Source organism: Carlito syrichta, unplaced genomic scaffold (genome assembly GCF_000164805.1).
Source record: "Carlito syrichta isolate Samal-C Ts95f unplaced genomic scaffold, Tarsius_syrichta-2.0.1 Scaffold315646, whole genome shotgun sequence".
In the NCBI taxonomy this organism is placed as follows: domain Eukaryota; kingdom Metazoa; phylum Chordata; class Mammalia; order Primates; family Tarsiidae; genus Carlito; species Carlito syrichta.
In genome coordinates, this window is record NW_007259742.1 from 1010333 (window position 1) to 1030739 (window position 20407).

Genomic DNA, 20407 nt, shown 5'->3' on the forward strand with positions numbered 1-20407 from the left:
GGGTTGGGGGGGTGTCCCTCTACAATTCTTGAGTTTCTGTCTGGCCGCCCCTTCTACCCCCTAATGACTCCCCTCAAGCCTGAATTCTCTCCTCAGTCACAGTCAGTTCTGGGGCCCTAGAGATACTCATCCAAGACATGTGGGCAGACCCCCGTTTCCCCTTTGCCTTCTTGTTCAGAGGCTCCATGTATAAACAGGCAGAAGTCAAGCTGCTGGGGTACAGCTAGGTCTTTGGGGGTGAGGGTAGAGCAGGGCCGGTGGCTGTCTGGAGTGTCACCCTCTGCCTCACCCTCCCCTCAAAATCAGGACTAGAACATGACCTCACTCCTACTCACTGAGCTTCACCCTGATGCCTGCCAGGAATGTTTTTTTTTTTTTTTTGAGTTGGAGTCTCACTCTGTCGTCCAGACTGGAGTGCAGTGGCCGCTTCCGGCCACCTCAGCCTCGACCTGCTGGGCTCCAGCGATCCTTCTACCTCAGCCTTCCAAGTAGCCAGAACTACAGGCGCGTGCTACCACGCCCGGCTAATTTTTGATTTGTTGTAGAGATGAGGTCTCGCCAAGTTGCCCAGGTGGATCTCGAACCCGCGGGCTCAGGCAATCCACTCACCTCAGCCTCCCAAAGCGCGGGATTACAGGCTGAGCCACCGAGTCTGGCTCTGCCAGGAATGTTAAATGCTTCTCTGTCCTTCTAACTATCTCCCTGCCACTCCTACCTTTGGAAAGACTTTGAAGTTACCGAGGCTGCCTCCTGGGCATCCAGAAGCTTTCTCTTCTAATTCCAGCTGCATGGTTCCTAGGACCTAGGGCTAGCCTGTGCCCTCCACCTTGGGGGCTACCACAGCTTAGTTCCTCCTTGCTTATACTTTCCAAACAGCAAGACAAAGATTGGTAGAATAGTAAGTGGCATCTACAGCTGCCATGAAAAAGAGGTGTCTCACAACCGCTTGTGACTCAGTTCCCCATAGTTTCTTGTGCCCTGATCCAGTTTCTACTGGCAAGCCCTAGGATGGGGGCAGGGACAGGTTTCTACAGTTAGTCTGTGCAGTGAGGTCTGCAGAGTGGCCCATTACCATTTCTTGGTCCCCTTGGGCACATGAAGGTTCTTCTCTGAGTTTGTTTTTAGGTCTTGCTTGATGGACTGGTGGAAGTCTGGGAGCTAGTCTGGTCCCTTCCCCCATCATGGGCCCCAGGACAGGCCCTGGGAGGCCTGTGGGGTGGAGGTGAAGCTGCGGATCTCCTACCATAGTCAGAACACCGAGGATTAGACAAAGAATGTAACAAAGGGGACAGCAAGAACACTTGACCAGCTAGCCTCCCTCCCATTAGGGAGCAGTGTGTGATGAGCTCACACTGCCTGGGGAAGGACTCTTTGATCCTTGCCTGTGGCCGTTTTTAGTCCCAGAGTAGAAGCCTGTGATATGCCAAACTCTGTGAGCTGTCAGGTTTCCTGTGGCTGTCCCAATGCCTCTGGGGCCTAGACATACACACACACACACACACACACACACACACACACACACACACACACACACACTGTCCACCCTCCCACCCTGAGAGGAAACAGGCACCTGGAGGATGTCTCACTTCTCCGCCTATCTCTGCCCAGAACAGGAAGCTCACACAGCACAGTGAGGCACCTATAACCCTCTTCCCGGAGGCCCAGGCCATTCTTCCTCTAGCCTCTTGGGAAACGAACATGCCTAATTTCCCAAGTTAAGAAATCCTGCAAGGAAAAAATATACATGATATTTTAAACAAACAGGAAGTTGCTATGGCCTCTTTGGGCAGAGAGACATTTATTTCATGAGAGCCCTGCTCTGGGCAGCTTGGTCCGGATTTTGTTGTTGAACAAACACTAACAGAATACCTGTTAAATAGGGGACCTGAGTAAAGTCTTAAGACCAGGAGGACACGGTGGTCTATAAGATTGGTTCCTGGTTTCAACAAATTTATAGTCAATGTGGCAGACAAGAATGTAAACACCTGCATTACAGTTGAGTGTGACAAGAGTGCAGAGAAAACAGGAAACAGCATTCATCGGAGCTCAGAATCAAGGTACCAGCTCTGTTGGTGGGGTCAGGAAGGGGCCATGGACTTTTCCTGACTGTCCCTGTCTGCCCTCCTGTTTTCCACTGAATGTCCACCTCCTCTGTACAGAGCCTTCACGCTGTGTACACAGCTCCTCCAGCTTCAGGGAGAAATGGGGCCTGTCAGGTTTAAGCCAGACAGCACAATCCATCCCTCACAACCCCTGGTTCCTGGGTAGACATATGGGCAGTCAGAGTGAACATCAGGAATTTTGCTTTGAATGCTAAGAGGCTCGTGCTCTCTCTCTCTCTCTCTCTATCTCTGTCTGGATGTGAAAGATAAGTATGTAGTTGGGGGAGATTCTGGAAATCACTTTGAGACCACATGGGGTATCAGTCTTATGATAAAGAGAACACCACGAAAGGCAGAGAGATAAAAGAAAGAAACTAGGTCCTTGGTGACATTTGTGAATCATTGGGTTAAACCAGTCCTGATATTCACTCTGCCTCTTAGCTGACTCCCACACATGATAGTACACCTTTTTTGTTTGAATCATGTTGAGATGGCGTTTATTGTTATCGTTACCTCCAACATCAAATCCTAAGTGAAGCAGGCTCTCACTTCCTGACCAAACTGACCCTTGAGATGGCTCCTGAAGCTGTATGCTCTAGAATGATCTGAACCATTCTTTTCTGGAGGCCTCTGATTAAAGTCCTCATCCAGCAAATCTGTGCTGAGGAGGACGCTGGACATGCAAATAAATGAGATGTGATCCTGTGGTTTCTACTGGAGATGCTCATGCCTTATGGGAGATCCAGATGGGCACAACTGCCACTGTGATAGAGGGACACATGGAAGGCTTTGTGTCCCAGAGAGGAGAGGGCGGCCTCTGCAGGGGAGCCAGGGAGGATGGCCTGGCCAGTGTCGACTTTCCTTTGAGAGTTATGCCACCTCTATTGCCAACTTGAGGGGCCAGGCCTGGGCAGTCAGAGCATTCCTTCCCTCCGCTCACAGTGACTGATGTGAGGATTGGTCCTTGACCCCAAGCCAGATGAGTGAAAGTATCACCTGGGCTTTTGCTGGAGTCTTGATATTGCTGAGATGATAGGATGTTAGTAGATGCTGATTTCATCTTAGGGTTTCCTCCCAACCAGCCAAACTCAGGTCTTGGTGTGCTGGCTTTAAAAGAAACACAACATCACTGCTTGGGGTTGTGACCTGCACATCTTCATGAGTCCTAGAACCATTGATTCTCTGAGCAATAAAGGACATCAAAGGCAGCTCTTCAGGTCTAACTCATTGATGAGGAAGCAGAGGTCCAACCAGGCTGGACGCTGCGCACAAGTCCCCCCTCAGCAGTGCAGAGCTGGGAAGGACTGCAAGTGCCTGTTTGCCCTGCTCTCCGTCCATATGCCCAGCCCTTCTTCTTAGCATCTCAGCTTTAAGGCTTTAAAGCATGAAGGCATCCTACTCTCTGAGGGAGAGGGCTCTGCTTCTCTGGGCCTGCTCTAAATGTGGAGAAGGCGGCCCAGAGCCCTGGCCCTGGTGATCACTTCCCATGGAGGATGGGGGTGGGAAGGTAAACACCTGGAAGGGAATGAGCTTAGCCCACCACCTGTCTGAGCAGGTGGGCTCCTCAACAGAGCTCAAGGTCGCAGCTGAGTAGCCTGCCCCAGACCTGGGAGAGCCATGTGCACATCTGTCACCTGGAGTTGGAGCAAAAAGAGCTCCAAAAGCCTTATGTCCCTGCTGCCTGGGCCTGGGGCTGGCACCTCCTGCCCCGGCTTCATGTTCCTGGTCAGGGTGGAGGATGGTGTGTTGGGTATTTCTCATGTGGCACTGTTCCCAGAAGGACACAAGTTCAGAGAGCTCAGGTGGCCCCCTGCAGACACACAGGTAGAGCTGGAGAAAGACCAAGCAGAGACAGGGAACAAGAAGTGGTGAGGCAGATCAAGGTAGGCAGCTGCTTTTTCTCCCAGAGAATGACCTCACATTCCATCCCAGGACTGGCTGCATGATTTGCGGGGGGGCCCCATGCAAACACAAAATTAGGTTGGGGGGGCCCCTTTGTTAAAAAATTATCCAGAATTTGAATGCAGCAACAGCAGAGCATTAAACCCGAGCAGGGCGTGTGACCACAACCACACCAGTAAAGCTGGCTCTGTTCGAACCATCTCAGTGCTGGGCAGTGCACAGGCTGCTTGCTAGACTGTTCAGGAGCTGGCTTAGGGACATGCCTAGGAGCCCAGTCTCTGGATCCAGACTGAGTGTGAACCTTGGGATCTTGGACAAGCCTGGGAATTGGTTTCTTCCAGGTAAACACCTGGAAGGGAATGAGCTTAGCCCACCACCTGTCTGAGCAGGTGGGCTCCTCAACTGAGCTCAAGGTCGCAGCTGAGTAGCCTGCCCCAGACCTGGGAGAGCCGTGTGCACATCTGTCACCTGGAGTTGGAGCAAAATAGCATGGAGATAATAGCAAGGCCATTGTAGGGATTCAGCAAGTTAACGTGAAAACTGCCTAGCATAGTGCCTGGTCCACAGTCAGGTTACACGAGGGCTTGCTGTTGTGATGGTGAAGTCCAATTTCTGGACTCACATCAGGGCCTCCTCGACTGCCCCTTCAAGGCTCCAGCTGCCAGTAGGCACAGGAGGGGAGCTGCCACATTTGGAGGCCAGGCTGGGTTCCTGAGGCCCACCCCACACAGCACACTCTCACCTTCTCTCCCTGCAAGAGCAGGCCAGCATGAGCTGAATCTGCTCCCTGCCCCAGGAGCACAAAACTGTGGCTGGCCTCGTAAACTTGAGGGTCTGACCACTAAGCCCTGGAGTGCTGAGGTGGGAACTGCAACCAGGGTTGAGAGAGGGCCAAGGTGAGCACAGGCCTGCAGGTGGTGCTGGGAGCCCGGGAAGGACGGGTGCTATCCTCACCCCAGGGGGTGGCACAGGAAAGGGCAGCACCAGGAGAGATATGGGAGGGGGAGGCAAGAGTGGGGGCCACCTGGTGGGCTCCACAGTCTCTTCACTAGACAGTGCTCAACCTACTTGGGAGGCCCAAGTCCAGGACTCCCTCCTGGCCCAGCTCTGCCCTCTGGCCAGTCTCTCAGCGATCCCTCTGGACTCCCTCACCTCTCTGCCAACTGAGATGAAGATTCTTCAATTCAACAGGGATTCTCTGGGGAGCAAAGATTTGAGAGTGAGTGAGAGTGGAGTGGGGGGCAACAGAGAAACAAAGAATGTGAGAGCTACTGGGGGAGGAGGGTGAGAAAGAGAGAGAAAGTGGGAGAGACAAAGAGATACAGAGAGAAACAGAATTAGTGAGGAAGACTGGCCGTGGGGGGCGGCGAGGAGTAGAGAGAGAATAAGGGGAAGAGAGAGACAAAGAGATACCAGGTGGGAGAGTGAGAGAACGTAGAAGAGCAGGAGCCCAGCACAGTGATGTGTGCACACTTGGGCCTCTTACCCCCCCACGGACGAGCTTGCTTCGGGAGGGGTAGCACTGGACCTCATGCCTAGAGGTGGAGGTGCCTCCTTTCCCCATCCCGGGTCTGGTCTCCCCAGGCCAGCAGGCCTGGTTTTAGGCCAGTTGGCTCACACTGAAACAGCCAGGGAGTCTGTGTCCTGGCACGGGGGCTGTGAGCTAATGGCATCCACTCGTTGCCCTCTCAGCCTCCGTTGGTGCTTGCCAGCCATCCCAGGCATAGACACAGGGACTGAATATCCCCTGGGTCTGTTTCTCAGTCATCTTCCCAGGGCTGGCCCCCAGCTGACCTTGCTTCTGGGCCCCCAGACTCAGGCACCTTGAAAAAGAATAGCAAACAAGCCCGGATTCCAGGAGGCACGGGGCCAATGTATGACCTTGGAGTGTTTGCTTTTTTAAACTTAAAACATATACAGTTTTAATTTTCATCACGAAAACAATTGTGTTCTTAGAACTTCCAGGCGGCCCCCGTCCTGGCCAGTTCCTCATTTAGGCTGCCTCTCAAGAGGGAAAAAGGCAAAATACAATTACCCAAGGAACAATGGACTGGGGTTATATTTAACATGGGGCCAGCCTGGGGAGCCATGTGCCCCGCCCCCCCATCTCAGCTCTCACCTTCCTGTCCTTCTATCTGGGTTCCCTGGTCTCCCAGCCGCCCCCCACCTCCCCCACCTTGCTGTCTCCCATTGTCTGCACCCTGAAGCTAGTATTAATGGAAAGTCAGACACACCCCTCCCAGGATGGGAACAAACCCCTCCCTCCCGCCCTTCCTAGATCTGCTGAGTGTCCTCACGCTTGTTTGAGGTAGGTCACTTCTGAGTCAGAGATAGAAAGTCAGTGTCACTGAGTGGGCCTGGCATCTCTGGGGTGGAGTTGTCTGAAAGAATACCATCCCAGTCTCTATCTGCCTCCTTTGGTTCTCAGAAACACTCTGTCCCCTTTGTTTCTGGCTCACAAAGGACGTTCCCTGCCCTTGTCTTGGTTAATCCTCATTCTAATTGTTTGATGCAGACCCATTTTACAGGTGAAACCATTGAGGCTTAGAGAAGCTAAGTGAATTAATAACAGTTACCGTGATGTCAGGAGATTCTGCCCATTTTATGTTTAACTTGGACAAGTTGGTGTCGTGGAGTTTTGTTGCCAGGTGTGCATTCCACAATCCCAGGTGCCTGCTGGGATCTCTTCTCCTTGTCAGTCTAATGAGTGTGCTGTCCAGATGCTGGAGGAGGAGCGATTTCATTTGAGGGACCTTATTATCATGTGGTACCTGTAGGAGTGACCACCATGTGGAAGGGTTGTGGAACAGCTCAGAACAGCTCGCTCAGACAAGGGCCAGGCAGTGAGGACAGGAGAGGAGACACTGCTTCAGGGAAACCTCTTGGACCACTAGTAAGGTCAGACCCCTCCTTTCCGTATCCCATGGCACCACGGACCTGTCCTTTGTCATGCTTGCCATGGACTTGTTCCTGTGGGGTTTCTCGATCTCTTCCAAGACACTGAGCCCCTTGAGGACAGGGATTTGCCCTTCCGTGGATACTAGAAGAATTCTCTAGCGCTTTCTCTTGGATGGCAAAGGACTCCTCTAAATCCAGAAATCCTCTGAACGGGTATTCATTGATCAGTTGTGCCAGCCTTTGCTGACCTTTTGGCTGCCAGGGAGGAGACACAGGGTCCTTCTAGCTGCAGGCCAGGCTCACTGCACCCGTGAGAGTGAAGTCGGACACGCCTTCTTATAGTATCCTTTGCATATCCTATTAGAATTCTCAATTTCTCAGGGATCCTGTGCTCATGGACTGTGATCCTGGTTTAAATAGCCTTCCTTGAAGTTTTTCCTGACAAAGGTCTCCTTTTGACTGCATCAGCATCTTATGCATTCCTTGAGGGTGGGAGTTTATAGGGGAAGGGTGTTGAGGCGAGGGTGGGTGGCAGAGAGCGTGATGGGGGTTGTGTGGGGGAGATTGATGGCAGTGATGAGGGTAGGCAGGGATATCAGTAGGGATCAGGCAGAGGAGGGGCTGGCTGACTGGGAGATCCGGATCTACCAGAGGACTACTGGTGGGTTGTGTTCAGTGGGTGAACTCTTCTGGCCCGCACATGCATCTGAAGACCAGGGTGGATGAACACACAGCTCATGTCCTGTCTCCATGTGGTGTGTGCCCCAGTGGGGGAACTAGACCAGAAGGAATAGAAAGCCAGCCATGCTGATGTTCAACGGCCAGTAAGGGGAGAGAAGAGTGAAACGTGAAGTCCTGTCCCCTCCCAGGGTGAAGTCCCCTAGGGGAATGGGAAAGAGGAAGGCTTCCAATACATTCAGAGACCTCAGGCTGCCCAGCTTTGGGTCTCCAGTTCCAGCTTGTAGAGCCAATACATCTCAGTCCCTTCTCAGGGACAACAGGAAGGGTCTCTGCAAATAAGATATCATTGGGGTAAGCAAATAAGAACCAGGAGAATCCCCCAGCCCTTAAAGTCACATGAACCAAAAATGAATTTTAAAAGAGGTTTAGCTGAATTGCCCTGAGCTTAATCCAGTCACTCGACAAATAATTGGAAGCACTCAATAATCATGAAGCTCGGCCAGTGCTGTCCTTCCTATTTACTCCTGGAACTTGGAGGAGCCAGGAGCAGCCACCCAATGTGACTAATAGTGTCTAGGTTACTAAATTCAGCTGGTGAAGACCCCCCCCCCCAGAATCCCTCTCCCTGCCTGGCTCCTGGAAGCTTCCCTAAGCTGGATCTGACAGTGATGCCTCTATTTATAGTACTCCTAGCTCCAGGGAGCTTCACAGACACCATCTAATCCAGGAGAGTTGGGGTTGCAGGAGGGATGCCAGGCAGGGAAGAATTGGAGATGCAGAAGACCTGTGCCAAGTGACCTCCTGAGAATCATACAGCCGCAACATTAGATGAAAGGTCTTCACAGGATACCTCCTGTGTCCCCAGCCCTGCTGTAGGAGCCCAGAAGCATGAAGAGGTCCAAAGCATGGGGCCCAGGCTCTGCTCCCAAGGAGCCCTTGGCCTGATGGAGAAGACCAAGGCCCACCTATAGACCATAGGGTAGACAGATGTGGTTAGAAGCCTGGACATGGGGTCCTGCTTGCTCTCTCCTGGTGGTTCATCTTGCACAAACCCCGACAGCCACTCTGCTCTTCTGGCTTGGGCTAAAAGCTGGCTCCTTTGCCCGGCACTGAAGCCATGTGACTTCCATCTGCTTTTCAGCCTCTGTAAGGATGTTCCTGTCTTTCACTGTCAGCCATTGCTTTTGAGCCTCTGCCCTGTGCTGAAGGTCTTCACGTGTACAGTTGTGGTGCTTTGTGATATGAGTGAAAAACTTGGGGCCAGGCTCAGTGGCTCAGCCTGTAATCCCAGCACTTTGGGAGGCCGAGGCGAGTGGATTGTCTGAGCCCGCGGGTTTGAGATCAGCCCAGGCAACTTGGCGAGACCTCGTCTGTACAATAAAACAAAAAATAACTGCGTGCGTCTGTAGTTCCGGCTACTCAGAAGGCCGAGGCAGAAGAATCGCTGGAGTCCAGCAGGTTGACGCTGGGGTGGCCGTGAGCGTGCGTGCCACTGCACTCCAGCCTGGGCGAAGGAGTGAGATTCCAACTCAAAAACAAAAAAAATGAAGCCACAAAGACCAGCCGGGAGTGTTAGGCTCTTACTGTGCGATTAGTTAGGCTCTTACTGTGCGATTAGTAAGAGCCTTTGGATCAAATCCAAATGAAATAAAATATCCTCTCACTCACCAAGCCCCCGGCCAGGCCTTCAAAGTTCTGTGTCCCTGAGCATCCTTGGAGGCCTTGTTATTGACACTCACCTATAGTCATCCTGTCTTGTGGGGTGAGTTGTACCAGGTATGGGGAGTAAGTGCTGGTGTGTGAGTCTGGACTTCCAGAACAGGTTCACAAAGGGAGGAGTAGGAAGCAGGTAATGAGGACACAGCGTCTCCATGCTGACTGGAACGTGAAGGGCACCCCTGATGGACTGTGACACCACTCCGACTGGAGTGCAGTGGCACGCTTCCGGCCACCGCAGCCTTGACCTGCTGGGTTCCAGCGATCCTTCCGCCTCAGCCTTCCAAGTAGCCGGAACTACAGGCGTGTGCTACCACACCCGGTTAATTTTTGATTTATTGTAGAGATGAGGTCTCGCCAAGTTGTCTGGGTGGGTCTCAAACCTGCGGGCTCAGGAAATCCACTTACCTTGGCCTCCCAAAGTGCTGGGATTACAGGCTGAATGTGGCTTCATTTTATATGCCAAAGAAGGAGAGTGACAAAAGTATCTATTATTTGTTAGCCATTTCCTATGCACTAGGTACTGTGCTAGAAACTTGACAAACTACTTTATTTTATTTAACCTTCACAATCATGCTATAGGGGGTGGGGTATGGTGCTCAGAGAAAGAAGGTCAGTTTCTTAAGGTCACACAGCTAAAATGTTTTACTATCATTTAAAAGTGATTCTCCCAAGAAGAGAACTCTTTTACTCCCAGAATAGCTGCTGAAAACATATTTATTGACTCAGAAATTGAACTTAATTGAGTCTTGATAGATAGATGGGATTGTATTTGTTGAGAAAGCAGCCAGTTACTGTGAGTTCTCCAGGGTGGGGGAACAGAGGGAGTGAAGACCAACCGGGAAGAGGCCATGAGTGAGGATGGGGGAGGCAGGGAGGAGAGTGGCTCGCCAGGTGGAGGTTCTGCTTGGGAGATGGTTGGGAGGTAAAATTGGTGACTGGGGATAGAGGCGATGTTGGTACTGAGTTTGGAAGTGAGGACAATAGGGAGCCATTGTAGATTCTGGAGTAAGGGCAGATGAAAGTGGTAATGAATGTTGGCTCTAAAGACATGGGAATGGCAGGAGAGGGAACAGACGAGAAAAAGAGAGGCAAGAAGAGGTTAAGCTGGGGGTGGGTGGGGTGACTAGACAGAGTTAGAGAGGAGGGCCATGAGGCCCAGGGAGAGAGGTGGACATACTGGTGAGTGGTAATTGCTACCGTTTGTATAGCATATTTTACCAGGCCACGGCGCACACACGATCATTCAACTTAATTCTGAAAACAGACCTGTGAAGTAACAGTTGACTGCACTCACTGAGCCCTGCTCTGTGCTAGATTCTTTACATACATTTCCTGCAGCCAGTCAATAGCCACAGAGGGTAGTATTATTGTCCTTTCCCCTTACAAATGGTGTATCTGTGGTTGGGTAGGTAAGGAACGACCAAAGATGCAGGACAGACCTGTCTGGCTCTGTTATCTAGGTCTGACCCACTGCTCCAGATTTTGTCCCATTTATAGATGAGCAAACTGAGGACCAGAGAACTCCTAAGATGCTACCAGGGCCCAGTGAGCATCTTAGTGGCGTTGATTCCATTCTGGTTCCAAGCCGGTCACTTGTCTTGCTGAAACTCATTTCCACACTTGGGCCTTAGAGGCTTGGGTACATATGGCCTGACCCCCTCACCCCACCCAGGCCCCTGGGCTCATTCCTGATGGTCCCGTTCATTACTCTTGGAAGAAGCTTTTCCAGATTTCAAGCTCTTCTAGATTCCTCAAGTTGGCTCTCAAAGTTCATAATAGAAACCTGGGGAACGGAGGCAGGTCCTCAAGAAGAGACAAATTCAGATCGACTCTCGCCTTGCCACGTCAGCGTCAGCATCAGTGCTCTGTACTGTGTGGGCTGGAGGGTTCTTTATTGAGCCTCAGGCCCAAATGGGAAGCAAGCTCCAGGGACATAAAGATAGCTGAGGGGCGGAGACAGGGATTGGGCCTGTGACCAGACTGCCAGGGGATGGCCAAGGGAGAGGGAATGGCTGAAGGGCTGTCCCAAGACCTCATAGAGGTAGCCCAGGGCCTCATGGGGGCCTCTCAGGGTGAAGTAGGGGGTACCCTCCCACCTGGATGGGCACTCCTCCCCATCCATTTCCACACAGCCATCAGGTTCCTGGAACCACTTGCCAGCCCTCCTAGCTGCCTCTCTTGGCTGGAGGGTGGGATTCTGGAGCTTTATGGGACCTGCAGAAGGTAAGGCCTGTGGGCCCCTGCAACCACAGGTGTCTTCTCCACAGGGGACATGGGAAGCTCTTGAGGAAGCAGGCACTGGGGGTGGGTAGATCACAACAGCACTGCCAGGAAGGCCAATTTGCTTGGCCAGCTGGAGGGGCTTTATAAATATCTGTTGACCAGTGGCAGAAAGAGAGGCCAGTCTGAATGACAGATAATGCATGAATGGCATATTCAAACAAGACACTGGAAGTCCCTCCAGGACCTGCCCTAAGGAATAGAGAAGAATGACCGTCATTAGCATCTTACAAATGTCGTGGGAAGGTAACCTGTGCTTTCCCTGAGCTTTCTGTAGTGAGTCAGCTGCTGAAAATCTGGTCTCCGAATTACCTCTAAGAGTCCTCCCCTGAGCCTGTGTGTAAGGATCTGGAATCTCTGCAGAAAGCTTTGCTTATCAGAGGTCAGCTTTAGTCCTGCTCTGCTGAAAGAGCTCCAGCCCCCAAGCCCACTCCCACGGGGTAGAGGCTCATATAATGAACTGCAGGGCCCTGCTGTGCTCACATGTCATCCTGAGCTGCCAGGTTGCCTGTAGACAGACAAATGTCCTTTGCGCCAGGCCCCCAGTTCTTCTGCCTGGGGCACTCCTGGGGTGTGAGTGGGATGACTGGGGTGGCAGGGGACCTCTCCTCTGCAGGCACTGATGAGATTCTTACCCAGTTCAGGAATGGTATGAGTTGGGAGGGACAAAGCACTGAGCTCCTAGCCTGATTAGGAAGAGGGAGGGTCTTTCTCCGGTGTCAGGTCCCAGGGCTGTGGCCAGGAGCTCCTAGGAGCAAGGCCCAGGTCCCAAAAGACCCTGTGTCAGGAGCATATCAGGACGCTTCCTGGGAGGTCGGAGAGGAGTCAGAAGCTGCTTTCCCCATCTCCCCATCCTTCCTCTTAACTCCTCGGAGTTTCCTCTGGCAGAGACTGAGATCTCTGGTTTTCCTGAGGTGACAGGTGGTCAGGTGGGGATAGAGGCTGGTGTCAGGACAGTTTGCAGAATGTCTCTGGCCCTCTGCAATTGGATGGGGAGGGGAAGAGGATCTTCTTTAAGGCTGAAGGGGATCCTCTCTTTTCCCACCCAGGGGACCCACAGTCTGTCTCCTGAGGGCCTGTCCTTGCTAGAAAGCAGAGGCTACAGAAGAGGGCCTTGGCTACAGGGTGGCTGTTGGATGCAGCTGCCCAGTCATTGAGGGAGCAGCTTCGTGGCTTTAGTCATAAAGAGGGATGACCCCAAGAGGCTCCACTTCTGGGTGCTGATGGAGTGGCAGCCGGAGCACCCTCTGGGGAACCAGTAGAGAATTTTAGCGCTGCCCTCCTGCCTGTGACCTCCAGCAAATAATTGAACCTCTGTCCAACAAAGAACTTCAGAATAGTTTTCTCACTAGGTTGTTGTGAAGCTCAAAGGAGATGGCAAATAATGGCAGCCAATATTTGTTTTATTGACTACTGGCCATGAACCAGGCAGGAAGTCCCTGTCAGAGCAAACATCTGCTCCTTAAGAAAAATGGTGTGTTAGTGCCTGTGGGCTGAACGCTGGACTGAGGTAACCCTGGAGCCTCCAGAGGACCTGCACCAGGGTCACAGCTGAGGCTGAGGAGTCAACAGGAGTTGGGGAGACTGGGACCCTGCAGGCCTGCTCTGTGCCCACACACTGCCCAGGAAAAGCCTGAAGGAGGCAGGAGAGAAGTACAGCGCAGGGTTAGGGAGCTGGCTAGGCAAAGCACCAGGGTTTAAATGCCAGCGACACCCTACCCAGACCTCATGCATATTGCTCGCTTTTTCTTTTTTTTGAGTTGGAGTCTCCCTCCATCACTCAGGCTGGAGTGCAGCAGCACACTCACTACCACCACAGCCTCAACCTGCTGGGCTCCGGCGATCCTTCCAACTCAGTCTTCCAAGTAGCTGGAACTACAGGTATGCACTACCACGCTCAGCTAATTTTTTTTATTGTAAAGATGAGGTCTCGCCAAGTTGCTCAGGCTTTTCTTGAACCTGTGGGCTCAGACAATCCTCTCGCCTCGGTCTCCCAAAGTGCTGGGATTATAGGTTGAGCCGCCAAGCCCAGCCGGCTTGAGGCTTGGTTTCCTTGTCTAGAAAATGGGCACAGAAGTAGTATGTGTGTCACAGCATTGACGTGCCACAAAGCATTTTGAAAAGGTCAGCTGATGTTTTCCCCCTCTGGATTTCCTTCCTTCCCTATCCTTTCGCCTTTCCCGCTGCCAGGCTCCTTGGTGCTCCTCTCGGGAGAGGATGTGACAGGAGAGGGCAATAGGAAATAGAAAGGGTCTCTTCCTGAATTTCATGTGCAAAAGTCTTGGATTTAGAGGAAGCTGTAAGTCAGCAGATTGAGAATAAAACATCCTGGATGAGTAAGGGCAGTCCCCAGTCAACTGGAAAAGTCAGGGTTGAGGCCTGGTGAAGGACCACAGTCCCACATGAGGTCTGGATATGGGAGTAGAGAGCACTTGTGCTTCTGCTCCTGGGGAGGCAGCAAGGCCCAGAAAAAGGAAAGGACTGTGCCATGTGACAAGGTAATGGGCCTTGAGCTCCATGGTAGACTCTGATCCTTAGGGCTGTGGAAGCAGCAGAGGGGTCTCTGGTGCAACCATGGCCCAGAGGAGGTGGAGAGACCTCCCCCTCCCCGTCCCAGCTGGAGGGATTATGCAGACAGGATCACAGGATATCTCTGTGGTGACCCAATGGACTCACAACACTGAGGTCTTACTTGATGCCTTGTCACCGTGACAATTCCACTCCTACTCTCAGTAACTCAGACATCCTCCTTGGTGAAAGTGGTCTGAAGCTTGAGTTGTCCGGGACAAAGATTCACCCACCACTGGCATGGGAATTCAGAATGAAAATAAGGTTGAGTCCTAGAAAATGGAGAAAGTTCTAGTTTTTTTCAGAATTTGTGGTGTGAGGTATGTGCCTACTACAAACCCAGGCAAAGGGGTTAGCACAATGCCTGGCACATGGTGGGCTCTGGCTACCATGTCTGATGTGGGCTGGGTTGCCGCTGTGACCCAGAACTGGATGGGATGCTGAGCCTGGGACTGTCTTTCAGCCTGGTTGCCTCCCCTGCTGTGGGCACTCAGGTGGGTGGCTGACCTCTGGGGAGTATGTCTGAGTGTCCGCTCTGCTCCTGGTGCTCCCCAGTCTCCCTGAGAGCTGAATGTGACAACTTTCCTCCTCCTTCCCCCTCACTTCCCAGCATGAGCTTCTCTCTCAATCTCCCTTGGCCCTGAGATTTCTGCTAAACCCCTGGAGATTCCAGCCTGATGTCTGGCCCAGGCTTCTTCTTGTTCCTTGTCTTTGAGGTTCTAGCCTCTAATCAGACCAGCCACAGAACTGGTGAGCCTGGAGCATTCTCTAGGAAGATAGGCCTCAACTGTGTCCTGCCCCAGCCTGGAAAGCACAGAGGTCTCTGACGACACCCCAGCCTGAGCTCACCAGAGCCATGGGGAGGGCCCAGTCAAAGCCAGTACCATTTCTGCCTCTGGAAGGGGGCCCACACTCACCCTGCTCTCACTCTGGAGTCCTGGGAGGCAACAGTGTTGACCAAGAGGCATCCACATTGTCTGAGAAGGGGTAGCTTGATCAGGGACAACAGAATTTCTCAGAACAGGACTCTGGCCAAAGCCTCTGGAAGGCTGCTTGGGGTTTAGCGTGGACTTTTCCACACCTACTCCTCACCTGGAGCCTGGGCTTTATTCTCGTTCATGGAGCCTGAACGTCAGTATATTAGTCAGGGCTCGCCAGAGACACAGAACCAATAGGATATATGTAGATGTACAGGCAGAGATTTATTTTAAGGAATTGACTCACAAGATTATGGAGGCTGGCCGGTCCAAAATCCGTCAGGTGAGCTGACGGAAAGAGTTGATGCCGATGCTGTTGTTCAGGTCCAAGGGCTATCAGGGGAGACCCAGTGCTACAGTTCCAGTCTGAAGGCCATCTGCTGCAGAATTCTCTCTTGCTCGGGGAAGGTCAGTCTTTTGTTCTCTTCAACCTTCACCTGACTGGATGAGGCCCACCCGCATTAGAGAAAGCAATCTGCTGTACTCAAAATTTACTGATTATATGTTAATCCCTCTACAAACACCCTTACAGAAACATCCAGAATACAGTTAACCACATATCTGGGCACCCTGGTCCAGCCAAGTTGACTCATAAAATAAACGAATACAGTCATTCATTCATCCAGTTGGATTGGTGGGTATAGAGACCCACCCAAACCATTTAAAATTAAGAGCATTTATTATAAATTCATGAGAACCCAAAGCTGGGCCAAGTGTCACCAGACTTCATGAGAATGATAAACAGCACAGACTTTTATTTAATGAGTTTGACAAGCAGTAGTGTGCAGAGAAAGTACAGGGGGCGGGGGAGGAGAGATCTTCGGTTTTGTCCCACCATTTCCCCCAGGATTGGAGGAGCGGGTCAGCCCTTTTGGACATCGCAGCACTCTCCTGAGCCTTAAACAGCAGCAGTGTGGGGGAGGGCATGAGAGCAGCCAATTCAACAACCATCGCTTATGAGGGGATGGGGAGAGGTGGGAGCCCTCGCTGCATGTCTGGACAACTGAGACAGAGTGGAGGGGACAAGGCAGAACTCGTCTGACGTCACCTCCAAGGAAAAGTGGGGGAAAGGTCCCTCTACTCTCCCCCTCAAGGATGTGTAAGAAGTACATACCTTGTCCCAGCCCCCTCTCTAGAGCTCCAGGGCACGGGCACCTAATGGCCATTCCTACATCCTTTCACATGACCTTGATGACTGTTCTACCACTTAACTAGGGAGGAGACTGTAGCCCGGGATGGAGGTGGGGACAAGGGCACTTGCTCAAAGTCAAATAGAAAGTTCAAAACAGGAACTACTACCCAAGTATCTGATTCCCAATTTCAGAGCTTTCCTGAGCACCCCTTAGGGCTCTGTACCTAGTGGTGCATAGTGGGGAGTCAGCCCTATTCAAATTATAGACAACAGGGCTCATAGTCAGCTCTGGAGTACTTGCCAGCTATGGTTGCCATGTCTTGGCAGCTACATGTCCCAAATCACACCCAATCCACCTGGTCTGCTCCATCTAGATGCTCTCTTACCAAGACTCGGGGCCCACTCTCCTAACTGCCCTCCCTGCTTTCACTCCTCTCCCACAATCCATTCTTCACAGAGCAGCCGGCACAGACCTTCTGACTTTGCTTGGTCCTCTCCCTCTGGTTTTCACAAGCTTTTTAGAATGAAGCCCACATTCATCAGTATGGCTCAGCTGACCCAATCCTGGCTCTCTGCTCTGCCTTATCTCGAACACCCTCCACTGCTCACTCACTATGTCACTCAAGAGGCTTGAGGCTTCAAGTGATGGAGAGCCTGATTCAACCAGCTTCGTCAGCAAGGAGATTGTGTCAACTCCTGAGGCAAGGTGGAGGCAGGGCAGTGCCGGGCTTGCTTAGCTCAGACTCAGTAGCATCAAGGATCCAGGTGTCCCCATTATCTCTCTGTTATTCTCAGTCCACTGTGTCAGGCTCTTACGATGCCATAGTCCCAGGACCAACTGCAGATGACAGCATCCGGAAGAAGAGAAGCAGCATTTCCTCCTGCGGTCTCTTTTTATCAGTCATGACATTTTTTCCCAGAAGTGTCCCTCGAGTCCCACTCTCGCTCATTGATCTAAATTCCAGCGTGTGTCGGGTCAGAGAAGGAATTCTGTGACCAGCCCAGACCAATCACAGTTCATCTGCGAGACTGGGAAGGACTACATGCCCACTGAAGAGCAAGACTACCCCCATGACTCAGCAAAACAGAGGCTCTGCTGACAAGCTGTGTATGTGTGGGAGCGAGGGAGGAGTGAACGACGGCATCTATCACTCTGACGATGACCCTTCCTCACCAACCTGCTCCCTCCTGCCTGGAACATTCTTCCTCAGCTGGTTACCTTCTGGCTCCTTCTCATTGTTTAGGTATCAAAGAGGCTTTCCAGAGTCCTCAATCTATGGTGGCCTCCCTGCTCAGTTATTCTCTCAAAGAACATCTGGCTCTTCTTCAAAGCACTTGTCCTAAAAGGCAAAGTTACATATTTATTTGTCCCTTGCACCAGACAGGAGCTTCTTGGGGTGGGAACAGGTCTGCCTTTGCCCCTCCTGAGTTCCTTGTTCCACCAGAGTTATGTGGCGAATGGTTGTGCCTGTCTCTATATTCTGAGTGAGTGGTTGCATGAATGAACATCAGATGCTATTTAGGCTTATCACATAGTTTCTTTTTTTAACTTTTTCGGTACCTCTAGTTATTCTTATCCTCATTTTTTGCAGATGAGACCACTGAGGCAGAATGTCTTCGTCAGTTTGGTCTGCTAAAACAGAATGCTATACACTGGGTGACTTATAAGCAACAGAAATGTATTTCTCACAGTTCTGGAGACTGGGAAGTCCAAGATAAGGTGCTGGAAGACTCGGTTCTGGGGAGGATCCACTTCTTTCATACACAGCTATTTTCTTGCTATGTTCTTATGTGGTAGAAGGGATAAGGCAGCTCTCTGGGGTCCTGTTCATAAGGGCATTACTCCCATTCCTGAGGACTCCACCTTCATGTCCTAGTCACCTCCCAAAAACTCCCCCTAATACCATCACATTGGGGGTTAGGATTTTAACATGTGAGTTTTCAGGGAAAACACATTCAGTCTACCGCACTGAGAAAGACTGAATGATTTGCCTAAGGTGGTGTAGATGGTACACAGTAGAGTCAAGATTCATATTACTTCCTCTGATTCTGTCTGTGCCCTTTCCCATATCTGTTCAGTTCAGATTTTTTTTTTATTCTAAGTGACAAAAGACCTGACCCAGACTATATTAAACACTGAGATACTTTTGCTCACATAAGTGGCAAGTGCAGAGATGGGTCTGGTTCAGTGTGGCCCATGGAGCCCAGGGTCCTCTTTTGGCTCTACTCCCTCTGGGTCATCTCACTCTTACCTAGCAGCCCCCATAGTTTAAGGCCTGTATCATGTCCACATCTTGTATAGTAGAAAGAAGTACCAGCTTCCCACGGAGTCTTCAAACAGAAGTGCCAAAATGAGTCTTGCTGACTCTGATGGCCCAGTTGTGGGTCACGTGCCCATCTCTGTATCAATCATGTGATCAGGGGCATGGGATGTGTTGGCTGGTTTGGCCTGGGTGGCAGCCTCTTCCCCATGGAGCCCAAGAATGTAAGACAAGATCAGCATCATCCAAAGCCCATGAGATGAGGAGGGGTGTCTCCCTAAATCCAGATTCAAGCACTGTCCACTGAAGAAGAGAATGGAAAGTGGGCAGCAAAATAAAATGGGTACCACAAGAACTAAGATGTCATTGACTTAATTTAAAATCTTATCCATGGAGTCAGACAGTGTCACAGTGCACACACTGCACCTTAGTCACAGCCCCAGTGCTGGTGCAGCCACCCTCATTCCCTCTGCTCTTCCTCTCTTTGCTTGCAATATAATCAGCTGACCAAAGAACAGATTGCTGAAATTCAAGGAAGCTTTCTCCCTATTTGATAAAGATGGTGATGGCACCGTCACAACAGAGGAACTTGGAACTGTCATGGGGCCACTGGGTCAGAACCCAACAGAAGCCAAATTGCAGGATATGATGGATAATGAAGAGGATGCTGATGGTAATGGTAATGAGGATTTTTGACTGTGAGAGTTAGAAAAATGAAAGATACACATAGCAAATAAGAAATCCATGAAGCATTCCGAGTTTTTGGCAAGGGTGATAATGGTTACATCGGCACAGCAGAACTGTGTCATGTCATGACAAACTTAGAAGAAAACAAACAGATGAAGAAGTAGATGAAATGATCAGAGAAGCTGACATTGATGGAAATGTACAAGTCAACTTGGAAGAATTCAAACAGAAGGTGATTGCAAAATGAAGATGTGTTTTCAACTCATTCCCCACCTCAGGAGAATCACTTTGAATATTTTACTTACTTCTTGCAAAACAAAGAAGAAAGTTCATTTATTCACTCTGTATCCATACAGCAAAACTGAATGTCAAAAATACCTTCTGTCCATACATATTATCATGTATCGGTTGGTGGTCCTGTCCCCTAATTATCAAGCTACACATCAGCTTTATATAAATACCTGTACTGCCTTAATGATAAGGTCTCCTTAAAGTTCCATTTGCTAATGCCTAATACTAATAGCCCATGCTAGCCAGTTTTTCATGCATGCAACTTGACAGTTGAGCACAGTCAGGCATTCATATTAAAAATGAAAACTCATAAAACAAATTTGAAATATATTTCAATGGATTCTAGTTCAATTTGTTTAGTATAAATTGTCATTGCTGGATTACTAAAAATGAACACATTTAAAATTGGTTTACCAGCCGGGCTCGGTGGCTCAGCCTGTAATCCCGCGCCTTTGGGAGGCTGAGGTGAGTGGATTGCCTGAGCCCACGGGTTCGAGACCCGCCGGGGCAGCAAGACCTCATCTCTACATTAAATAAAAAAATCAGCTGGGCGTGGTAGCACGCGCCTGTAATTCCGGCTACTGGGAAGGCTGAGGCGGAAGGATCGCCGGAGCCCAGCAGGTCGAGGCTGCGATGGCAGGGAGCGGCCACTGCACTCCAGTCTAGGTGACAGAGTGAGACTCCAACTCAAAAAAAAAAAAAATTGGTTTACCTTGGGATGACATGCAGAAAACTAGGTGAAGCATCAATCTTTAGAGGGTCGGTCCTCTTATACTTCCTTGTATTCCAACTTGTGGTCATGATGATACATCCTGGTGGCTTGCTGCATATGTTGGTTTAGCTTTACTTTTCTTTCTTTTTTTTTTTTTTTTTTTGGGTTGGGGTCCCACTCTGCCCCCCAGGGGGGAG

The 20407-nt window shown here is 50.9% G+C and overlaps 1 pseudogene; it reads left to right on the plus strand.

Moving 5' to 3' along the window:
• Window positions 1-18956: 18956 nt before the first annotated feature.
• Window positions 18957-19454, plus strand: LOC103275710 (annotated as a pseudogene).
• Window positions 19455-20407: the final 953 nt, after the last annotated feature.